Source organism: Saimiri boliviensis, chromosome X (assembly GCF_048565385.1).
Source record: "Saimiri boliviensis isolate mSaiBol1 chromosome X, mSaiBol1.pri, whole genome shotgun sequence".
Classification (NCBI taxonomy): Eukaryota; Metazoa; Chordata; class Mammalia; order Primates; family Cebidae; genus Saimiri; species Saimiri boliviensis.
Window position 1 is genome coordinate 19,018,638 of NC_133470.1, and position 20,195 is coordinate 19,038,832.

The following is a 20,195-nucleotide window of genomic DNA, read 5'->3' on the forward strand; positions in this document are numbered from 1 at the left end:
CAGCAACCCAAACACACCCGTAGTACAGGTCAGTGATAGGCAATAGGCAAAAAAATGAGTGTGGCTGTGTGCCAATAAAACTTTATTTACAACATCAGGCAGTATCCTGAATTTGTCTTATGGGCTCTGAGCCAATAAAACTTTATTTATAACACCAGGCAATATCCTGAATTATTTTTACAGGCTGTAATTTGCCAACTTGATCTAGAGCTTGCTTTCTTTTTTTTTTAAATTGCATTTTAGGTTTTGGGGTACATGTGAAGAATATGCAAGATTGTTGCATAGGTACACACATGGCAGTGTGGTTTTCTGCCTTCCGTCCCCTCTCCTGTATCTGTTATTTCTCCCCATGCTGTCTCTTCCCACCTCCCCACCCCCTGTCCCTCCCCAAATTCCCCCCAATGGACCCCAGTGTGTAGTGCTCCCCTCCCTGTGTCCATGTGTTCTCATTGTTCAACACCCACCTATGAGTGAGAACATGCGGTGTTTGATTTTCTGCTCTTGTGTCAGTTTGCTGAGAATGATGGTTTCCAGGTTCATCCGTGTCCCTACAAGGGACGTGAACTCATCGTTTTTGATGGCTGCGTAATATTCCATGGTGTATATGTACCACATTTTCCCTATCCAGTCTGTCATTGTTGGGCATTTGGGTTGGTTCCAGGTCTTTGCTATTGTAAACAGTGCTGCAATGAACATTCGTGTGCATGTGTCCTTATAGTAGAATGACTTATAATCCTTTGGATATGTACCCCGTAGTGGGATTGCTGGGTCAAATGGGATTTCTATTTTTAGGTCATTGAGGAATCGCCACACTGTCTTCCACAGTGGTTGAATTAATTTACATTCCCACCAACAGTGTAAAAGTGTTCCTATTTGTCCACATCCTCTCCAGCATCTGTTGTTTCCAGATTTTTTTAATGATCGCCATTCTAACTGGTGTGAGATGGTATCTCAATGTGGTTTTGATTTGCATTTCTCTAATGACCAGTGATGATGAGCATTTTTTCATATGTTTGTTGGCCTCCTGTATGTCTTCTTTTGTAAAGTATCTGTTCATATCCTTCGCCCATTTTTGAATGGGCTTGTTTGTTTTTTTCTTGTAGATCTGTTTTAGCTCTTTGTAAATTCTGGATATCAGCCCTTGTCAGATGGGTAGACTGCAAAAATTTTTTCCTGTTCTATTGGTTGCCGATTCACTCTACTGACTGTTTCTTTTGCTGTGCAGAAGCTGTGGAGTTTGATTAGGTCCCATTTGTCTATTTTGGCTTTTGTTGCCATTGCTTTTGGTGTTTTGGTCATGAAGTCCTTGCCTACGCCTATGTCCTGAATGGTTTTGCCTAGATTTTCTTCTAGGGTTTTTATGGTGTTAGGTCTTATGTTTAAGTCTTTAATCCATCTGGAGTTAATTTTGGTGTAAGGTGTCAGGAAGGGGTCCTGTTTCTGCTTTCTGCACATGGCTAGCCAGTATTCCCAACACCATTTATTAAACAGGGAATCCTTTACCCATTGCTTGTTTTCATCAGGTTTGTCGAAGATCAGATGGTTGTGGGTATGTTGTATTTCCTCTGAGGCCTCTGTTCTGTTCCATTGGTCTATATCTCTGTTTTGGTACCAGTACCATGCTGTTTTCATTACTGTAGCCCTGTAGTATAGTTTGAAGTCCGGTAATGTGATGCCTCCTGCTTTGTTCTTTTTGCTTAGAATTGACTTGGCTATGCAGGCTCTCTTTTGGTTCCATATGAAGTTTAAGGTGTTTTTTTCCAGTTCTGTGAAGGTCATTGGTAGCTTGATGGGAATAGCGTTGAATTTGTAAATTACTTTGGGCAGTATGGCCATTTTCACGATGTTGATTCTTCCTAACCATGAACATGGAATGTTTCTCCATCTGTTTGTGTCCTCTCTTATTTCGTTGAGCAGTGGCTTGTAGTTCTCCTTGAAGAGGTCCTTTATGTTCCTTGTTAATTGTATTCCTAGGTATTTTATTCTCTTTGTAGCAATTGTGAATGGCAGTTTGTTCTTGATTTGGCTCTCTTTAAGTCTGCTACTGGTGTATAGGAATGCTTGTGATTTTTGCACGTTGATTTTGTATCCTGAGACTTAGCTGAAGTTGTTTATCAGTTTCAGGAGATTTTGGGCTGAGACGATGGGGTCTTCTAGATATACAATCATGTCATCTGCAAATAGAGACAATTTGATTTCCTCCTTTCCAAATTGGATACCCTTTATTTCTTTTTCTTGCCTGATTGCTCTGGCTAGAACTTCCAGTACTATATTGAATAGGAGTGGTGAGAGAGGGCATCCTTGTCTAGTGCCAGATTTCAGAGGGAATGCTTCCAGTTTTTGCCCATTCAGTATGATATTGGCTGTTGGTTTGTCATAAGTAGCTTTTATTGTTTTGAGATACGTTCCGTCAATACCTAGTTTATTGAGGGTTTTTAGCATAAAGGGCTGTTGAATTTTGTCAAAGGCCTTCTCTGCATCAATTGAGATAATCATGTGGTTTTTGTCTTTGGTTCTGTTTATGTGGTGAATTACGTTTATGGACTTGCGTATGTTGAACCAGCCTTGCGTCCCCGGGATGAATCCTACTTGATCATGGTGGATGAGCTTTTTGATATGCTGTTGCAGTCAGTTTGCCAGTTTTTTATTGAAGATTTTTGCATCTATGTTCATCATGGATATTGGCCTGAAATTTTCTTTTCTTGTTGAGTCTCTGCCGGGTTTTGGTATCAGGATGATGTTTGTCTCATAAAATGATTTGGGAAGGATTCTCTTTTTTTGGATTGTCTGGAATAGTTTCAGAAGGAATGGTATCAGCTCCTCTTTGTATGTCTGGTAGAATTCAGCTGTGAATCCATCTGGACCTGGGCCTTTTTTTGGGTGGTAGGCTCTTTATTGCTGCCTCGACTTCAGACCATGTTATTGGTCTATTCAGGGTTTCAGCTTCTTCCAGGTTTAGGCTTGGGAGGATGCAGGTGTCCAGGAATTTATCTATTTCTTCCAGGTTTACTAGTTTATGTGCATAGAGTTGTTTGTAATAATCTCTGATGATGGTTTGGATTTCTGTGGAATCTGTGGTGATATCCCCTTTATTGTTTTTTATTGCATCAATTTGGTTATTCTCTCTTTTCTTTTTTATTAATGTGGCTAGTGGTCTATTTTGTTGATCTTTTCAAAAAACCAGCTTCTGGATTTATTGATTTTTTGAAGAGTTTTTTGTGTCTCTATTTCCTTCAGTTCTGCTCTGATCTTAGTTATTTCCTGTCTTCTGCTAGGTTTTGAGTTTTTTTGATCTTGCTCCTCTAGCTCTTTCAATTTTGATGATAGGGTGTCAATTTTAGATCTCTCCTTTCTTCTCATATGGACACTCATTGCTATATATTTTCCTCTAGAGACTGCTTTAAATGTGTCCCAGAGATTCTGGTATGTTGTGTCTTCGTTCTCATTGGTTTCGAAGAACATCTTTATTTCTGCCTTCATTTCATTGTTTATCCAGTCAACATTCAAGAGCAAGTTGTTCAGTTTCCATGAAGCTGTGCGGTTCTGAGTTAGTTTCTGCATTCTGAGTTCTAACTCGATTGCACTGTGGTCTGAGAGACTGTTTGTTACGATTTCCGTTCTTTTCCATTTGCTGAGGAGTGTTTTATTGCCAATTATAGAGCTTTCTTTATCTCAAGTTTTTGCCCAATATCTTGCTTCTTCCTATTTTGTTGGGCTGAATCTCAGATAAGAATTAAATGGTTTCGTAAGAGGTTACTCAATGGCTTTGTTGAACTGATGAATAATTGATGATGACATTTAGGCTCCTGTTTACAAACAGCCCCAATTGTCCCTTGATTGTGGCTCGTTGCTTTGCCTTGAATGTAGGTGGCCTTTCTGATTTCTCTCCCTAGACTGCCTCTTCAGAAGTGGATCAAAACAGAGCTAGGGTTTATTCTAAAATGTGGCCCATGGTCATATCAGAATAAATAACCAGGTCTGAAATGTGTAGGCAGAGGGTGGCTTCAGGTCACTTTTCCTTGATCTGCATTTTACAACTTATCTGTGGAGTTTAGTCTAAGGGGACAGAGGCTGGTATTCTGGCTATCTGAGAGGTAGAGAGCAGAGAGGTACCTGTAGGTATACAATTCATGTTGAGTTAGGTCATGCCCCAGATATGGCTATTAATGGTAGCAGAGAGTTAAATGTTGCTGATAATATATTCCAATAAGTAGATAATACAGAACCATGTTGTCAGAGTTTTGGGAGAACCCAAATTTGGAACCAAGGTTTCAGATCTCAGAAGGATTCCATCTTGTGGGCTTTGGGAGTAAGGTGCAAGGTTCCTGGTCTGCTGCTCATGGTAATTTCCTATATTTCAAACCCCAAAGTCAGTTAGGCCTAAGCTTCAGGAAAGTTTTCAGTTTCATTGGTTCAAAACTGAAATAGAGTCTCATCTGTTTATGACAGTGCTAGGATTCCTAAGGGAGAGGTGTTATTCCTCTTCTGAAATGGGAGGATGTGGGCCAGGAATCGTTGTACCAGGGTAGACTCCATTTCTCAGCATGGTTTTGGCTGGGCATTTCCTCCATGAGATTGACCCTTCTCTCCTCGAGGTGCCATTTTCTGGAATACCACCTTCTCTCTGCTGGCAAAATCTAATTTACCTTAGGGCTTTGACTGGAATGCAAAATAAATGTTCTGATATTTCCCAGTAGGAGAGGCTGTCCTCTCTTTTTTCTGCTTCTTTATCATTCTTGTACTTTCTTGACTTTCCTTTTCTGTTTTGACCTTCCCTCTTGGCCAAGTCTTTTCTTCCAGGGGCTCTCAGTCAAAGTTGAGTCCCACTGATGTCTAGAACCGAAAGCTCCGTGGTATGATTTTTAGGGTGGAATGGAGAACCTCTTAAAAGCATACTTAAAATTCTATCTGTGTGTGTCTTTTCATCCTTACAACTGAGAATATTACTTTTCTTGGCATGTTGAATATAGTTAATGATACGGACTTGGTCTGTGCCTTACATGTTACTCTGTTATGATTTATAAAAAAAATGAATAATAGAATATTATTTTTAATCCCACAGAAGACAATATATTTTGGGAAAACATAAACTTTGAAGTCAGGTTAAGGCTAAATTAATGTGGATGAGAAGCTGGTTTTGGCCCTCATTGCTTGTGTAGACTTGGGGTGAGTTACACTCATTTTCTGAGTCTCAGCTTATCAGCCGTGGAATGGGAATGATCTGTACATACCTTGTACAGTGAGGGTAGGATGTGGTTCTGATGATGAAGTAAAGCACTTAGCATAGTACTTGGTATATAGTAGGAGTTTAATGAAAAACATTCCTTTTATTATTTAAAAAATTATGTCTATTGTTACTGTTTCTGTTTAGCTCTGCGATCTCCTCCTCTTTGAAAATGTCCTTTCCACAAGGCCTTTCCTTTCATCCATTCCATCTCATCCTTTCCCTTCTTTTGTTGTTTTTTCTCTTGCATCCCATTCCCTACATATGACCAACTATGAACTCCTGAAGGCAAGAGATAGTTTATTAAACTGTGTGTCTTCACTCCTAAACACAACAACATGGATAAATTTCACAGGTGTATTATTGAGTGAAAGAAGCCAAACACAAAAGACTACACACTTTTTTTGAAGTTCAAGAACAGGAAAAAGTAATTTATGGAGACAGAGGTGAGGATAGTGGCTCTTTTGAAGGTGGAAGGGTTATTCACTGGGGAGACACCCAGGGGAGTCTTCAGTATGCTATAAATATTTTAAATCTTGTCTCAGAGCTACTAACGCAGATTTGTGTGTGTTTTAAAAAATATTTGATTGGTGTACTTAGTATTTGTGCACTCTGTATGTTCTAGCACAATAAAAATTTTAAAAGATGTTTCCCAGTATGCAGGGCTTATTTACCCATTTAATAATCATTCAGTAAAAGGTTGAATAGTTAGTGGATGTCATGATGAAGCAAATGATCAAATTTTTTTTTTTTTTTTTTTTTTGGAGACAGGGTCTTGCTCTGTCACCCAGGCTGGATTACGGTGGCACCATCATGGCTCACTACAGCCTTGATCTCCTGGGCTCAAAAGATCCTCCTGTCTCAACCTCCTGAGTAGCTGGGACTACAGGCATGCACCACCATGCCAAACTAATTCATTTTTTTGTAAAGATGGTGTCTCCCTATGTTGCTCAGGCTGGTCTTGCACGCCTATGCTCAAGAGATCCTTCTGTCTTGGCCTCCAAAATGCTGGGATTACAGGTGTGATCCACTGCACCTGGCCCTAAGTGGTTAATCTTAATCACCATGTGACCAAGACCAAATTTTAAGGAAGATATAACATACGTTTTGGAAAACATGGTGGATATAATTCATAATTTATAGCTAGAATTCACCCTGTTATTCACAGCACTACATGAATCTTCACATAGCTATTTCTGAAAATATAGTAAATGCAAATGGAAGGACTTGCAATTTCAGACAGTTTGTGCAGGTGACAGAGCAGGGAACACAGAGCGGGGATACAGTCCCGTCACATTGGTGGAAAACCTCATTTTTAATTGATTGTCCATTGCATCTACTCCCCTCTTTTCCCACCCTCTCTTTGTCCTTTTATCAATTCTACTTGGAAATAAAATCTGCAGCTGTAATAGATGCTACCGACACTTGTGCGGCAATTCTACCAGATGGTATTTGAATCTTGGGTGTTCTATGAAAAATGCAAAGACCAAACACATGCACAAATAAATGAAGGCTGAATTAATCTTTATAATTAAATGGAATATTACCCTTCTATGACTGATTTTTGCTTTCAAACTGGATTGCGTGCTAATTTTTCAGAGAACTGTAATTGTATTAACGTGGCGTTTTAGATGTCTGGAAGTATTTAAAAATAGATTTTGCCAAGTTACCGAGAGAAAAGTTATTAGAATTTTTAATCTGAACATCTCTGAGATCTTGAGGTATATTTATATCATAACTTACAGCTTCAGAGCATTTTCCAATAGTTTTTTATTCTTTGTCTCTTATCATCCTGGGATTTAGGTGGCATTGGCCAGTAATTGGGTTGAATTACAAGTGCCTGAGGCACATTAGAAAGTCAATGTCCTATGTACCCACGAAAATTAAAAATTAAAATGAGTGGGAGGGAAAGTGGTGGTGTTTTCTTCATAAAGTGCACCTACTAGCTTAGTAGTGATGACTGTTAGTGAAATCCCTAAGGATTAATGAAGCAGAGGATGAGTCCACTACTTATGAAACGAAAACACAGTGTTGGGGATTCTCAGAAGTGGATCCAGAAGCCTTGGTACCATGGCAGGTGCCATGATCTAGAGCAGAGAGTATCTCAAACTTGAGCATGCATGAGAATCCCCTATAGTAGTGATTTTCAACCCAGGGTGATATTACACACCCGGAGACATTTGGCAATGTCTGGAGATATTTTTGGTCACAACTGTGGGGGACAGAGGGTGTTACTGTCATTTAGTGGGTAGAGGCCAGGAATGCTGCTAAATATCCTACAATCCATAGAACAGCCCCCACAGATAAGAATGATTCTTTCCCAAATGTCAGTAGTACCATGGTTGAGAAACCCTGCCTTATAATCAGGCTCACTATAATGCAGATTCCTGGCATTATAGGAATGCTCAGAGACATTCTAAGTCAAGAGATCTGGACTTGTCCCACAAATCTGTGTTTTCAACATGCTCCCATGCAACACAGACACTGCCAGTCTGAAGACAAAGCTTTGGGAAGCCCTAAACTAGAGGATGCCAATGTCAAAGGAACAAGCCGTTCGTTGGCTCTATGACATTCCTCTCTTTTAGAAAAATGATAGGAAAATTCTCACTTGCATTGATTGACTGATTGATTGATTGATTGATTGAGATGGAGTCTTGCTCTGTTGCCCAGGCTGGAGTGCAGTGGCATGATCTCAGCTCACTGCAGCCCCCGCCTCCCAGGTTCAAGTTCTCCTGTCTCAGCTTCCCAAGTAGCTGGGATTACAGATGCATGCCACCACGCCTGGCTAATTTTCATATGTTTAGTAGAGACGAGGTTTCACTATATTAGTCAGGCTTGGTCTCGAACTCCTGACATCAGGTGATACACCTGCCTCCCTCCCAAAGTGCTGGAATTGCAGATGTGAGCTGCCACACCCAGCCTACATTTGCCTAATTTAATAATTCACCAAAGTTAACTCATTTGATCTCTCCCCACCACTTTATGAGGGAGGTGCTTCACAAGGTTTTTAGGTGGTAAGGAATTGTTCATATAAGAGCTAGCCTTAAAGGAAAAAATGGCAACAATTCCCACTGGAACTGTTTATGAGAAAAGGGGTTATGTTTATCTTAGTTAATCTTCAACTTGCCTCCTGTTTAAATAAGTAATTTAACACTTGAAGGAGGATTAAGTAGCTGATTAAATTTCTCTGAGAAATGTTAGGTGTTAGGGCCTTGGTATTTCAGGTGTGTTTCTAAGCCCTTTGAACCTTGACATTTGAAAATATTTTAAAATAACTTGTAAGTATTTTTTCCCATTCCCCCAAAAATGCATTGATTTCACAGTATTCCCAGTTTGGTTAATATTTCTTTATTGGCTGTGTTTTAAATGCAGATATTTACCTCAACGAAATATGAATGGGTATTACAGCTAATTATATAATTATTTAAATAGTATTATTTAATCATACATTTCTATCTTGATGAAACTTTCCAAAAAGATGAACCTTTATGCCTTATTTTGCTCTTGATATCTTTACTATTGGTTTTCAAAAATGGGGAAACTTCTTAGTAGAAGAGGGATTGGCAAACTATTTGTGTAAAGAGACAAATAGTAAACATCTTAGGCATTGTGTGGGCTATATGGCTTCTGTTGGAACTACTCAGACTCTGCTGTCGTTGCATGAAAGTGGCTGTAAACAGTACTTACCTCAATGTGGCTGTGTCAGAGAGAAAAAAGAAACTTTTCCTTTACCACTTTAGGTTTAATGTTAGGGCCCTTGAATTAAACTACAAAAGATGGATTAAGGAGAGAAAAACAAGCTTATTCACCAAACTGCTTGTGAATTTGCAGAAAACAGCCCAAAGAAACAGAATTGGGGACCTGTATATTATCTTAAGAAGGGGTAGGGCTAGGATTTCAAGGGACAATAAATGGTGGGAAATGACTGAGAAATATATGAGGGGACCTAACAGACAATAAGGCTTGTTATAAGATCTGTTTATGTAAGTTCTTATCCTGGCCCCAACTTTTTATCCCCGGTGAGAGGAGTTGTTATTACCCCTGGGGTACAGGAAGTCTCTTCTTTTGGAAGGCTCTGCTTGTAGTCAGATAAAGGAAGCATGGAGAAAGCCTCTTTCTGCTTGTCTTGATTCTCAGATACCTTCAGCTCAAAATAATCCTTTGCTGCAGTAGCATATTCTGGACCAGTAAAACTTTCTTGACAAAAAACAAATGGTACACTGCCTTGGGCTCCTGCACTGTAGTTTGCTGACCCCTGATATAGAGCTCTGTGAGTGAGACAAAGACAAACATAATATATTTTGGCTCATATAAAAGCCTAAATGTGATACAGGATTGTTCCCACTCTTGGGCTGTTATCATTTTGGTTATGTCTGGACAAACGGGCTTAGCTAATTGAGGCTTGGGGTATTCATTTGAGTAGGTCTAGCAGCTGTTCTGTTTGCAAACTTTGTGAACAATTAACCACATGTAATTGAAACTAATAAAAACACTGATTTAAAAATGTATGATTTGATCCCTCTCCTGCCCAGTTTCTTTTCACCTTTTTTTTTTAATTTAATTTTTATCTTTTGGGACAGGGTCTCACTCTGTTGCCCAGGCTGAAGTACAGTGGCACAGTCTTGGCTCACTGCAACCTCTGCCCTCTCAGGTTCAAGTGATCCTTCTGCCTCAGCCTCCCAAGTAGCTGGGATTTCAGGTCAAGCCACCATGCCTGGCTAATTTTTGTATTTTTAGTAGAGATGTGGTTTCACCATGTTGACCAGGCTGGTCTGGAACACCTGATCTCCAGTAATCTGCCTACCTTAGCCTCCCAAAGTGCTGGAATAACAAGCATGAGCCATGGCATCTAGCTCCTGCCCAGTTTTAAAGGAAATAAATGGACCAGGCGTGGTGGCTCACACCTGTCATCCCAGCACTTTTGGAGGCAGAGGTGAGCGGATTGCTTGAGTCCAGGAGTTTGAGACCAGCTTGGACAACATGGCGAAACACTGTCTCTATTAAACAAATAAACAATGAAGGAAATAAAGGAGAGTTGCCTTTATTTTTCAGGTAATGTTGCTACCACTCTCAGGAAGATGGGTGTGCTGTTTTATTAATGAATCGTAAGGTGGCTTTGGGTTCTAAAGTCTATTGCTACTGCCTGCTCCATCTATTTAACAAGATAACTCAAATATTAATTTCTTTCTTTAACTCTGTTAGGTACAGGGCAAACCCAAGTAAGAGGAGTATCACAAAGACACCAGGGAAATGTTTAGTTCCAGTATGGCAAAATTAGGTTTACTTGTATCAGAGTAGTTTCCTTTTGCAGACTGAAGAAACTGCCCACCTCCAAGATACACTGAGTTGGTGTTTTAGGAGAAAGCATGGTTGGTCCTGGTTTATAATTTGGAAGATGGCTTCCTCGAATGTTGTCTGTCTCAGAGAATAATGAGGATTGTCTGTTATACTGGGGCATTACTCACAGAGGGTTGAGGGTGGATGACCTGAAATCTGATCTTTCCTGTCTTCTAGTTCTTGTAAAATTAGAAACTATAATTTGCACTCATAGAGCCCTCTGATTCACGGAAGTGCTTATCTGTCTTCTGTCCCTGGATGATGCGGCTGCTTGTGGACCACACCCAAAAGCAGTCTGCAGAATTAAGGTTTTGAAGACTGATAATAAATCAGTGCCATTTTCATCAAGAGAATAAAATTTGATTCATCAGATAACTGCATTGTTATTATTTGTGGGATTCTGATAGACCCAGAGGATATTAAAGCCTGTTCTCCTCAGTAATTTTCATCAATACCATTAACTCTGCTTAGGGTAATATCTTCAGCTAAGGCATCTATACTAGTCACTCATTTGCTTGGCATTATGGAAACCACCATTGTTTTGAATGATAGTGTAATTCATGTAGAGACTCCTGAACTTCCGAGTGCTTAAAGCTCAGAATTTTGATTGATGTTTAATAGTTATTACAGAACTCATCAGAGAAAATGAGACCTTGGCATGATTGAGCCTGACTGAAGCTTTCAAAACCACTGCAAGCTTAGGAAAGTTGCCCTATAAAGTTTTTGTGAAAGGGCAGTGATCAGTTGTTCCATTTTTTTTCTTATGTTGATTAAATTAATAAAAAAGAAAAAAAATACACAATGAGACTTAACCATGTATACTAAATATATAGCTATTTAATTAAGGGATTAAAGTGATCCATTTGATGTGATAAATATAAGACATTTGAGAATTTACCTGACTTTCCTAAATAGCCGAGTCAGTGGGGATTAAAATAAATGAGCTTTCTATCTTCCTTTCTGTAAATTAGCTTAATACTAAGTGGCTTTGAAAATTCAGGAGTAAAGCAGTCAACCTAGCCAATCTTTAAATCAGTGCAGTCACATGTATAAAAAGTATATGCCATTTCAGAGCTCACAGCTAAATAAAGCAGAATTATGCCTGATTCTGTTCTTTCACCAGCATTACCAAGTTGTAGTGTACTGTACTGAAAATTCTGGGAAGGTGGGGGTGACTTGAGAGTTTAAATGATGTTGTATATCAGGTTTTCAGTGTTCCTCATTTTTTAGTTCATTTGTGATAGCTACTGCCTCTCTCTTCAAATAATAATCTTTATGAACTCTCCGTTGTCTCCATGGAAATTAGTTGTGATTTTTAAAGCTCTAGCCCTAAGACTTTGGGGCAGGGAGTCAACTCCCAAGCACCTGAGATCTGTCACATGTAAATGGTAGTAATAGCAAAGAGCAAAACGAAAACAAATGAAAATCTTGATAGCTAAGCCATGCATGCATGTACACACATGCACACAAATGATGCTGTTGGGCATGGATCAGTTCCGAAACATTGTTAGGCACTTATTATGTACTAGCCCTTGTGTCATGAATTGAGGCAACTCAATGAACAACCTAGTTTTATTTAATTATCTATGTTGGCTTAGTAAACTATGGCCCTCGGGGCATATTTGGCATTCTGCCTATTTTTGTGTGAACCGCAAGTTATGAATGGATTTCACATTTTCAAATAGTTTTAAAAAATCAGCCAGGTACAGTGGCTCATGCCTGGAATCCGAGTACTTAGGAAGGCAGAGGCAGGAGGATTGCTTGAGCTCAGGAGTTTGACACCTGCCTGGGGAACGTAGTGAGACCTCATTCTCCACAAAAAGGAAAAAAAAAAGACAACAAAAAAGGACCAAAAACAACAACAACAACAACAACAACAAAACCCCACCACAAAACCACACCAAGTATAAGCAATCAAAGGAGGAATATATTATGATATGTGAAAGTTGTATGAGATTCGATTTCTGTGTCTATAAAGTTTTATTGAAACAGTTACAGCCATTCATTTATGTGGTGTTCTAGCTTGTCTCTGCTTTCCCAGGTACAGTGACAGAGCTGAGTAGTTGTGCAGAGGCCATATGAGCTGTGAAGCCTAAAGTATTTACTATGTGGCCCTTTACAGAAAAAGTTTGCTTACTCCTGATATGGGTAAGGCAAACTTCATAATTCCTTTATTATCTGAATACTACTTCTCAACTCTCTATTTCACTTTATTGGTATTAGAACTAATTGTATCCATATTCTACAATTGAGGAAACTGAGGAACAGAGAGATTCAGAAAATTCAGGCATTGCTAGTACCTTATATTAGTGATGAGGATAACCTGTTATAGAATGGTTTTCCTCGGTTTTTTAAAAGAAAAATGTGGTGGAGTAATGAATAATATTATGTTTGTATGTTCTTTTAGCTCTAAGGGGAATCCTGAGCCTAGATTTTAAGTTCAGTAAGTTTATTAGTCTGTTCTTATGCTGCTAATAAAGACATACCGGAGACTGGGTAATTTATAAAGGAAAGAGGTTTAACTGACTCACACTTCCACATGGCTGGGGAGTCCTCACAGTCATGGTGGAAGGCAAAGGAAGAACAAAGTCATGTCTTTCATGGCAGCAGGCTAGCAAGAGAAAGCATGTGCAGGCTGGGCGCAGTGGCTCATGTCTGTAATCCCAGCACTTTGGGAGAGTGAGGTGGGTAGATCACCTGAGGTCAGCAGTTCAAGACCAGCCTGGCCAACATGGTGAAACCCCGTTTCCACTAAAAATACAAAAAATTAGCCGGGTGTGATGGCGGGTGCCTGTAATCCCAGCTACTCAGGAGGCTGAGGCAGAAGATGCTTGAACCTGGGAGGCATAAGTTGCAGTGAGCCGAGATTGTGCCACTACACTCAAGCCTGGGCGATAGAGTAAGATGTCTCAAAAAAAAATTAATTACAATGGATTTCATTGCTTCATTTTCCAGAAGGTTTTCTATGTTCTCACAAAATCTCTCATTTTCCCTCCATTTTTTTCTCCTGTGGTAAGATCAGTTAATATTGAAAGATACCTTGATGTTAGCTGAGCACTGTGGCACATGCCTGTGATCTCAGCTACTTGGTAGGCTGAGGCACAAGAATTGCTTGAACCTGGGAGGCAGAGGTTGCAATGAGCTGAGATTGTGCCACTGCACTCCAGCCTGGATTGCATTATGAGACTCTGTCTCAAGACAACAACAACAAAAACCCCAGGGAAACGTACCTTGCTGTGAACAGCATTGAGTGATGTTTATGATCATATGTTAATCCTGTTATATTAAAAGGTTAAAGGTAAAATACAGCCTTTTATATTTTCTGATACTATTAATGACATTGATCAGAGTGGGCTTGTCAAATTATTCATTATATGAATTAATATTTATTGAGTATTGATCGCTTGCTATGTTACCTGTGGAGAACGCAATGGTGTAGGTGGAATAGGCTATTGGTTTAATTTGAATAGTATTAAAGATTTTCTCAGCTACGAAACCTCTCATTTGATTGTATTTATTCCTTTGGCTAAGAAACTACTCTTTTAAATAAAAGTATTTCTCCAGAGTAAATATATTAGATTGCCATTAGTCACTTACATTCTATTATAAACTAGTTTGAGGCTCCAGTGGCAGCTAGTGGATTAGCTGCCTTGAAAGATTAATAGTTTTGATGGATGAGAAGGTAAGGGGGAGATGTCTCTGGAGCACAGAGTATTGCTAAGGAAAGGCCAATTAGGGTGCGATGGTATTGCAAGTGGTGTGAACACATAGGACCTGTTAGGTGTTGAAAGGAACAAACACAAAAATGGGAAGAGGAGGAAGGCAGAAACTAAGATGGCAAGTGCTAAAGGCAACCCATATCTTCTGTTTGTTTCTTTCTTTTCTTTTTCTTTTCTTTCTTTCTTTCTCTCTCTCCCCGCCCTCTCTCCCCTCCCTCCCTCCCTCCCTCTCTTGTTACCCAGGCTGGAGTGCAATGGAGCGATCTGGCTCACTGCAACCTCTGCCTCCTGGGTTCAAGCGATTCTCCTGTCTCAGCTTCCCAAGTAGCTGGGACTACAGGCATGAGCCACCACCATGCCTGGCTAATTTCATATTTTTAGTAGAGATGGGGTGTCTACATGTTGGTCAGGCTGGTCTCGAACTCCTGACCTCAGGTGATCCACCTGCCTCAGCTTCCCAAAGTGCTGGGATTTCAGGCATGAGCAAATGTGCCCGGCTGATCTTTTCTAGGGTTAGATTTGGTATTGTTTCTTGTGTCTGTTTTCAGAGGTGTGCCAATAGTGGCTCTCAAAAGAGTCCTCCAACTTTTGCAGGGGCTGTGAGCAGCCTGGATTCTTCTGACTCATATGCAGAGTCTGGCTTTGCTAGGAAAATCTCCCACCACGCTCTAAGAAGCTTGTAGATGTGTCTTCCATTGATAAGAGGGTTGCCTCAATAGTTTTTCTCTCAAAGCATTTCTGTCTCATTATTTTTTCTCTCATCACAAGTATGGCCTTCTGAAACTGGACCTATGACTAAAGAGAGTCGCATTATTTCTCAGGGTTTTCAGGTATTTGGTTGGGGGGTGTAAGATGACCCGGGCTCTTCTGGAAGACCCTCCAAACAGACACACAACAGTTACTTTAAATCCTTGGAAGAAGTCATGTTTCTACTTTCTTCGTGTAGTCTACAACTAACATTTGCTCATCGTGTCCTCTGGACCAAGGGATAAAAAAGTGTTTTCCATGCAGGGTCATCCTGAACTCTTGCAGACAACGCTATGAAGTAGGTATTAATTTTTAGTAATTTTTTCTGAAACAACATCTGATGTAAAAAAGAGTGTATTAGGATTATATTAGCTAACGGAAAACATGACGCGTAAGGCCTCAAACAAATAAGAAGTTTATTTTCTGTATGTCATAAAGGGGAAAGAGGGAGGCAGTCCAGGTCTAACATGCTGGGCTTCAAATGCCATCAGCTTTTTATCCCACCATCTTCAGTATGTAGATTTTTTTCTCATATTTGTTGCCTTGTGATTACTAGATGGCTAATCTGCCTCTGGCATTGCATCGGCATTCCAGAAAGGAAGAAGAGGAAAAGCTAAAGCAGTAGTTCTCAACTGGAGGTGACTTTGCCACTAGGGTACATTTGGAAACCATGGGGATATTTTTGTTGTCACAACGTGGGTGGAGGTTTGCTCCTGGTATCTAATTTGTAGAAGCCAAAGATGCTGCTGAACATCCTGCACTTTACAGGGCAACCCCCACAACAAAAATTATTGGGCCCAAAGTGTTGAGAAACCCAGGACTAAAGGCAGAAAGCACATACTGTTCTGTCTGTCCCCTTTTAAAATGGATTATTGCAAGTGCAACAAGAAATTTTTCCAAATCTCATCCCATAGTTGTAAAGGAAGCTGGGCAACACAGCTATTTTGTTGTTGTTGTTGTTGAGTCCATTGTCATCCTGAGCAGAATTAGAGTCCTGATAGTAAGAGAAGAAAGGGAGAATAGATGTTAGGTAGACATTGGGCAGTGCTTATTTCAAAAAGTTAAGTACTCTGTCGAAAGTCACAGAGGTAGTGAAGATCAGCAGCTGCTTAAACCTCCTCTAATAAGGAAGGATGTCCAGCTGTCAGGTGCAGCTTCTCTCCAGATATCTGTATGAATAAAGCATGAAAATGCATGCACTGGCTATGGAAAGCCCTGGAGTTTTTGATCAGCTGCTTATAGCCTAGGAAATATTTCTTGCAGGATATAATATGCAATCTGTTAAATATTCATATCACTGCTCTCTGAGCATTTATAGTGAGACTTGCCTTTCCTTTTTGTCCATGTAACCATGGGGTAATTAATTTCAGACCTGACTCAGTAATACTTTGCCTTTCAAGCCATCAAACTATTGGTGCTTCACTTCTCTCATTCTGAAAAAATTAAAAAGTGTTGTGATCACTGTTTGCCTTACTCAGGGTTCATTCAGGAAAATAGACACTCTTCCAGGTATATCCACCAGCAAGACTTTTTTTAATACAGAGAATTGGAGGCTTAGGCAACCATTCAGAGGGCTAGGGGGTGAAGGTCAGAGTCTGCCAATGATCTCTGCTGCCTGTCCACCAAAGAGGTCTTTCTCAGGAGAATGTCTGGCAGTTGCTGGTTAAAGGCTGTATGCCCACATGTCTGTATATGGCCACTAACAGCAAATAAATGGTATCTTCCCTTCTACCTTTGGAATTGTCTATGAGTGTTTCTCATTGGCAGTCTAACCGGGACTCATGAGATATTGCAAGATGTAGTTCTGAAGCTTCTCAGGGAAAAATGTAGAATGGGGTGGAGTATGATGATGAGAAACTGACAACGAAGTCTGTGGCAGAGAAAAACATTTGAGTCTGAATAGAGGCATATGTTTATAGCAATTTTGGGAAGAAGAACCCTCTATTCAGATGTTGGTAATGTTGCTACTAGTATTATTACCTTATTCTGGTTATGTATCTTTGGGAGGTAAATAGAGATTCTTTGTATCTGTCCTGATTTTCTTAAGTCATGGTGATGCTAAATAAATAATAAATAAGGATTCAGTAACCTGCATAGGTGGTGCAGAAGGTAATATATTCTGTGAGGCTCTGTAGTGCAGTAGGGGGGTCCCAGAAATGAGACGAGGTTTAAAAAACAGTGCATAATTCACCAGCATGCTGTGGAAAGACCAGTTTTTAGAAAACAATCGTGGATGACTCAGCTTGTATATCTATCTACTGCCTGCCTGCCTTTGCCCTTGCCCTTGCCCTTGCCCTTCCCTTCCCTTCCCTTCCCCTTCCCCTTCCCCTTCCTTTTCCCCTTCCCTTTCCCTTTCTCTCTCCCCTACCCAACCACCACAGCGTTTTTCTTTCTTTCTTTCTGCAAAACTATCCGGAATTCTTTACTTGCTATAGTTATGCATATGACTTACGGTGAGCTGATAAAATATAGTGCAAAATTAAATACGATGCAGGAAATATTAGAATAATCTCAGAATGAGGTAACCAACAGATATATCACATAGTCTGATGTTGGAGGTAGAGCTGTAACCTCTAGTTATCTGCTGTCTGGGCCACATAAGGCTTTTAGTGTGTGTAACACAGGGTTTTGAAGGTATAATTCGATCTGTGCTATATTTGAGTCTCTGAAATAGCAAAACCCATTATGACTATGTCCTATGGCCCTTGTAAAATCCTAAATCTGAGTTTCAGGATTCTGCTGATATTTAATATTTGAATTATCTCAAGGAAGATAAGGAAAGTGTACTACCTTATTCTGTTTATTTCTTGAGTGAGGAAAACTGAAAGGGACTAAAGGAAAGAACTCATTACCAAGAACAGTGTCCAAAGGTCACTGGTTTTGCTTCGTGGCTTTGCTGGAATAAAACCAACCTGTTTGGGGTTGCCTTGGTCTTAGGTTGGGTCATCTGGAGGCAGATCTGGAAATGAGAATTCCTTTATAAGTGATTTATTAAATGAGTACGCCCAAGAGAAACCAGTAAAGGAATGGGAGAAGCAAGACAGAAAGGGGTGGCCTTCAAAAAGTTTCAGGTTTTGGCCATTAGAAAAGAAAAAACATAGATGCTAGAGGGATGTACAGAAGTTATAAAAGGGATCCCAGAGGATCTGGTCAAATCCCTGACAATGTGCTTAAAATGTAGTTGTAACCTTATCTTTTGCTTTTATGAAACTCAGAATGTGGGGAAGGGAAAGAGAAATTTTCACACGGAACTGTAAAGTTTCTCTAAAACAAGGGTTGACAAACATTTTCTAGAAATGGCCAGATAAAACATTTGAGGCTTTGTGGGCCCCAAGGTGTCGGACCCAATTATTCAGCTCCACAACTGTAATGCAGAACTAACCATAGATGACAGATTAATGAGTGAGTGTGGCTATGTTCCAATGAAACCTTATTCATAAAAACAGGGGTAGGGTGGCTGGATTTGGCCCAGGGAACATATTTTGCCAATCCCTGCTCTTGAGGTTCCTTACATGTGCCTAAGTTTATTTTTCCTTTATTTATTCCCTCTCTGCTATAAAGCATACAGGATAATTGTACCATTGTCTATCTAAATGATGGTTATGACATTATGCTGGATCTTGAATTATTCTAGACCACTGCCTCCCATCTTTCTGGCATCCTGGTCATCTTTCACAGTGTTGCAAAGATAATCTTCCTGAGGCATGACTCATCTCCTTTTATTCCCATGCTAAACATATTTAGCTCTCTCTTAGCTGTAAAATAAAATATACATTTGTTGCATGGCATTCAGGAACCCCTGTGATCTGACCCCAGGCCAGTTTTCCGGCACTATTTTCTCCTCTCTATCCTCATGTACTTATAGTCCAGGTACATTAAATTACTCGCCCTCTCTCCAATATGCCATATCATGTGTGTCTCCTGTCTCCTTGTAGTTTTCTTTTCATTTTAATATATTTAAACTGACAAAATTATAAATATAAGTATATATACTGACAAAATTCTATATATGATGTACAACATGATGTTTTGATACATGTATACATTAGAGAATGGGCCAGTTGACATATCCATCACCTCATATGTTTACCATGTTTGTACTAAGAACATTTAAAATCTACTCCCTTAGCCATTTTCAAGTGTGTGGTACATTGTTATTAAGTGTAGTCACTATGTTGTACAATACATCTCTTAAACTTATTCCTCTTATCTAACTGAAATTTTATTATCTTTTGACCAACTCCCCAGCCCCATTCCTCCACCCCTGGTAACCACCATCCTACTCTCTCCTTCTATGAGTTTGACTGTTTAAAATTCCATGTGAATGAGATCATGTAGTCTTTGCCTTTCTGTGGCTTGCTTATTTCACTTAGCATGAAGTCCTTCAGGTTCATCCACATTGTCACAAATGACAGGAGTTTCTTCTTTTTAAAAGCTGAATAGTATTCCATTGTGTATAGATACTACAGTTTTAATCCATTCCTCTGTTGATAGACATTTGGGTTAATTCCATATCTTGGCTATTTTGGGTTAATTCCATATCTTGGCTATTTTGAATAGTGCTTCCATGAATATGGAGGCACCGATATCTCTTTAGCATACTGATTTCATTTCCTTTGGATATATACCCAGAAGTAGGATTACTGCTTAGTATGGTAGTTATATTTTTAATTTTTAGAGGAAACTCCATAGTGCTTTTCATATTGACTGTACCAAATTATATTGCTATCAGCAGTGCACAAGAGTTCCCTTTTCTCCACATCCTTGCCAACACTTGTTATCTCTTGTCTTGTTGATAATAGCCATTCCAACTGGTGATAGGTAATATCTCATTGTGTTTTTAATTTTTATTTCCCTGATGAGTAATGATGTGGATCATTAAAAAAAAACCTGTTGACCATTTGTATGTCTTCTTTTGAGAAATGTGTTTTCTCATTATTTTCCCTTTAAATTTTTTTTTTTTTTTTTTTTTTTTTTTTTTTTTTTTTTTTTGAGACAGGGTCTTGTTCTGTCACCCAGGCTGCAGTGCAGTGGCGTGATCATAGTTGACTGCAGCCTCTGCCTCCCAGGTGGAGTGATCCTCCCGCCTTAGCCTCCCAAGTAATTGAAAATACAGGCACGTGCCACCATGCCTAGCTTATTTTATTTATTTATTTATTTATTTATTT

General features: G+C 39.6%; 1 protein-coding gene across 1 annotated transcript in view; it reads left to right on the plus strand.

Moving 5' to 3' along the window:
- The window catches only part of PHEX (phosphate regulating endopeptidase X-linked), a 220,919-nt gene that overhangs the window by 126,749 nt on the left and 73,975 nt on the right, over positions 1-20,195 (plus strand). The gene's annotated exons all lie outside the window — the stretch shown is intronic.